Source organism: Chionomys nivalis, chromosome X, assembly GCF_950005125.1.
Source record: "Chionomys nivalis chromosome X, mChiNiv1.1, whole genome shotgun sequence".
NCBI classification, from domain to species: Eukaryota; Metazoa; Chordata; class Mammalia; order Rodentia; family Cricetidae; genus Chionomys; species Chionomys nivalis.
The window spans coordinates 117,149,071-117,153,486 of record NC_080112.1 but is presented as its reverse complement, the minus strand read 5'-3'; the positions used below and the strand labels follow the sequence as shown (position 1 = coordinate 117,153,486).

The window sequence follows — 4,416 nt, the reverse complement described above, 5'->3', positions numbered from 1 at the left end:
AGCTGTAAGGGCTGAAATGGGCCCATTCTGTGTGCCAAAATCTCAGGCAGCCTAGACCCACTTAGGAATATTTTCATTTTTAACAGGTATGATGACATTACAGATGACAGTGTTGAGCCCCTCCCAAGTTAGCCATTTAGTGAGGATATCCTTGGTAGGGCAAGATGGGATGCAATTTCAACAGCATTGGTGATACAGGTAAAAAATTCAGGAAATGGTTCTGCAGCCTGTTGGACAAGATTGCAGAAATACTTTACACTGTCCTCTGTAGAAGGAACAGCGGGCTATGTCCCGCCACCTGGCTAGCATTACACCCTAAATATTTACACTGTATTCTTTTAAACACTGCTTGGCCCATTAGCTCTAGCCTCTTAATGGCTAATTCTCACACCTTGATTAACCCATTTCTAATAATCTGTGTAGCATGAGGTGGTGGCTTACCAGGAAGGATCTTAACCTGCGTCCGTCTTGAAGAGGAGAGGTATAGCATCTGTCTCACTGCCTTCTTTCTCCCAGCATTCTGTTCTGTCTTCCCTGCCTACCTAATTTTATGTCCTATCAAAGGCCAAGGCAGTTTCTTTATTAACCAATGAAAATAACACATAGATTACTCTCCTCCATCAGTCCTCGGGTGTACAAAGTTTGAGGGCCTTGAAGGCTAGGTCAGACACTTGTTGGAAATAGACATGTAAGCCAATCATGGATTGTGAGACAGGGTCAGTGTATTGTCCACTGCCAGTAAGCATGTCAAAGGTGACATTAAGTCCAAATTTGAAATTTGTATGGGCTTGGCTCTCTGCTGCATCAGACCCATTGGAGGAAAACTGAGGGGTCAAGAACAGCCTTTAACATGGAGTACCAATTGTCATGGGTTTGAAGCTGCATGGGCCATTGTCTGAGTACTTGCTTAAAGTAACAAGAATCAGGGTAGTATCTGTCACCCTCGCATGCCCCTGCATGGCTCCCAGTCTGTTCCTGGCCCTGCTGCCGCTGGGAGGGCTCCTAGATGACAAGGACAACATTGTTGGGGCCTCCAGACTCCACAGGGATGGGATGCACTCAGAAGCACTCAAGCATATCGAAAATGGACTAGAACCACAGATATTGGATCTGGCACTGACCCTCCTCATTCATTCATATTGTGACAAACACAGGTGCTTGGCCTTGCCCTGGGCGTTGAAAGTGAGGACATATTCATCATGTCTTGTCTCACTGTGACATACTAGGAAGACATCAAGGGAGCCAGTGCCTCCTTCCAGCACTAACTGGGAAGTCTTGGGTCAAGAGAGCATGCCATGGAACCAAGGATATCCTGAGAGGGGCTGATCCCCCTCAGCACCTTCTGATTCCCCCTGGAACAGGAATGACCCTGTAGCTACTTCTGGAGTATCCAGGGGAGGGGAGAGGATTGAGAGTGGATAAACTGTCCCTGCTGGAGTCTCCTCCTCAATGGGAATGTGAGGGGGAAATTTCGGAGGAAGCAGTTCCATTGAGTCAAAGTGGGAGGCAGCAATGGAGGCAGAACTGGGGGGAAAGGATGCTGATGACTGGTTGGAAAGGCCCCTATAAGCTCCCTGTTACAAGTGATTGTTACTCTTGCTGGGTCCCAGCAGCAGATCCTAGCTGGGCAGACTCTCTGAATGATTCAGCCAGGCTGTCTGTGTTATCCTTTGTGAGGGAGGAGGTCCCAGGGGCCACAGGAAGGGTCATAGAATGGGGTTGATGGCAGGGAATAGTCCTGAGCTTAGGCACTCCTGGATGTCAGATACTCAGGCCTTTACATGAAGTACATCAGTTAGTTGTCTCCAGGATATACTCTGAAGGGCCTTCTACCTTAATCACAAGCATATTCTCCCTGTCAGGCATCTCTATGGCAGTGGCTGTGCAGATATCAGTGACAGTAGAACAGGGAATGCTGAGTCATGGCTGGGATGCCTTGGGTGGTATGAAGAACTCCGAGCAACTTCTTCCTTCTTCATTTCCTTCACTTCTGAGCAGTAGGTGACACTTCTGTCACTGAGGCTGCCCTTCTTCCCCCTGAGGTCAGCCAAGCTGCCTTTTCTCCATGACCCACTCTTGCTGGGTCAGGGGCAGTTTCTTCAGCCCCCATAAAACTGAGCAGCTCTTCTCTCTGTACCATTCCTGCTCCGTCTTTCAAGGTTCCCCCTCAATGACTCAGTCCATCTCTCCCAGAGGATGTGCCACAAACTAGTCAATACCCTACCAACTGTCCCAGCATGACCAAGGAGTGGGAGTTGCTGTTTTCACCTAGGACTGGAGGGCCTGATGTGGTCTCCAAGGCCTAACTGGGGAGGAAAAGTCAGTGACTCCTTGCAACTGCAGGGTGTTTGGTACAGAACCTCTGACTGAGTGACCCACTGAATGGAGGGAAAAGCATTTCTTGAGCTTTGACTTTGAGGACATTGTAGAGGAGGAAGAGACTGAGGAAGAAGGGGGCCCAGCTAGGTCCTCAGAAGACAGAGATGGGCCCAACACAGCCAGGGACCCTCCTACCCTGCAGCTGTCAAGGGACAAGTCATGTGGTGGTGCAATGGCCACACCAGGGCTCAATGGGGCCAAGACAGGTAGGGAGAGTCAGCCCGAGGCCCAGGCCACCTCAGCTTTGAACTATAGGAATATCTCAGCAAAATGGCCAGAAAAGGCAGCTTCTGCTCCAAGCTCTGCATATTGTGTGTGGGAGATCAGGTAGAGGCAAAAACAGTAGGCAAGATCCAGGGCAGCAGCCCTCACATGGAACTCACAGATCTCTTACCAACTTGGGGGAGGGGGTGGTGGCAACGCTGGTGGAGAAGGAAGACCCCATCCTCTGGGGATGGGACACCAATCATGATGGACCCCAGGAGTAGCCTGTGAGGAGGGGCAGCAAAGAAGAAAATGACCGGAAGACACAGGGTGAGCAGGAACAACTGCATCTCAGCCAAACTAGTGGAAGTAGCAGTCATATACTTCCAATCCCAGAACGTTCCAATCCCAGAAGGGAAAGGGGATTCAACCACAGTCGAACATCCAAAGCCTTTCTGTGAATTAAGAGACCGGCCACAGCCCTGATGGCTCTTATCTGGTGGTCACATAACTGGATGTTACGGGAGAGAAGTGGATAGAAAAGGTCCAAAAGTCCACACTCTGAAGAGCAGTCGGGACTCCCCATAAAGCAAGGGAAACTTCAGATAATCCCAGAGAATGGCCCTGGGAAAAAGTCATCAGTTGCTCTCAGTCCTCAAGGGAGGGAGTCTGCATGAAGACAAGGACAAGGACAGATGGGAAAAGGAAAGTAGTGTTTGCAGACCCGACGGAGAGTGCTGCTTGTAGTGAGGGATTTCTGTGACTTGTTAGGCCACAGCCATAAACTCACACAGTGTCTCCAGGCAAAAAGGACCAGTTGGAGGGTCCTTTATTGGTTCTACCTCCTGGGTGATCAGCACTTCTGTGGAGGTACCAGGATCAACCGAGTCACGATGGAGAGTTCCTAACCAGGAAGACAAACAGGGGAAAGCAAGGAAATGGAAAGCAAAAGAAGGGGTCAACTCACCAAAAACAGTCAAAGGGGTAAACTCAAGACCCTGATTGATGGAGAGTCGCTCTGGGAACAGCAGTGGGGGCAGCAAACGAGAAAGAAAATGCCCAAAAAGATTATTAGGAGAACCCAAAAGGCAAGCAAAAGGAAAAGGTTCATCTACACTGGGTGCCAGTTGTTGCTGCTGGTTGTGTGACTCCCAGTTCCTGTGGGGCAGAGGGGTAAGGAGACAGAGACAACAACACAGACTCTGGAGAATTCCAATGCAGAAGCTCTCTATTGTAAAAGGATCAGGGCTTTTTATGGGGCTAGGGAAATTAAGCAGCCACAGTAAAGTTTTTGGTCAGTCCTTTTGAAACTGGCAGTTGCTGCTGGCATATCGTGATTGGCTGGGAGTGTGTGCCATTAGTTATGGTGCTTTTGGTCCTCTGACAGGTTGTCTTGGCTAATTGTGCTTATTCATTGTGACTTTGCATGTGCTCTCTTGTGCTTGTGCTATTGCTCTGCCTCAAGAGTCCACTTGAAATATCCTGCCTAGTGGTAGTCACACCAAAAATGCTTATGCCACGTGAAGTCCATGCCTTCTTCATATCAAGCACTTTGATACTTTAAGAATATTAGAATAGATCACTTGTTGAATAAAAGCCTTTAATAAAAAGCAGTCTATACACCAGTTCAAGAACCCACATGATAGATAACTGTGTATTACATAATCTTCAGAGTTGCCACTTGGGGACATAGCTAAATGGTACACAACAGAGCTAGGTGGGGAAATCTAAGCTGAATGCTGGGGGGAAGAAGGGCGGAGTCAGAGAGAAGCCATGGCACCACTGCCAGAGTTCTGACTTTAGTGCCTAAACTTTAGCCAGTAAGCCACAGCC

At 48.8% G+C, this 4,416-nt stretch overlaps 1 pseudogene; it reads right to left on the bottom strand.

The window, feature by feature from the left end:
• Positions 1-804: 804 nt before the first annotated feature.
• LOC130868597 (SH2B adapter protein 1-like) lies at positions 805-2,849 on the bottom strand (annotated as a pseudogene).
• Between the last annotated feature and the right edge of the window lie 1,567 nt (positions 2,850-4,416).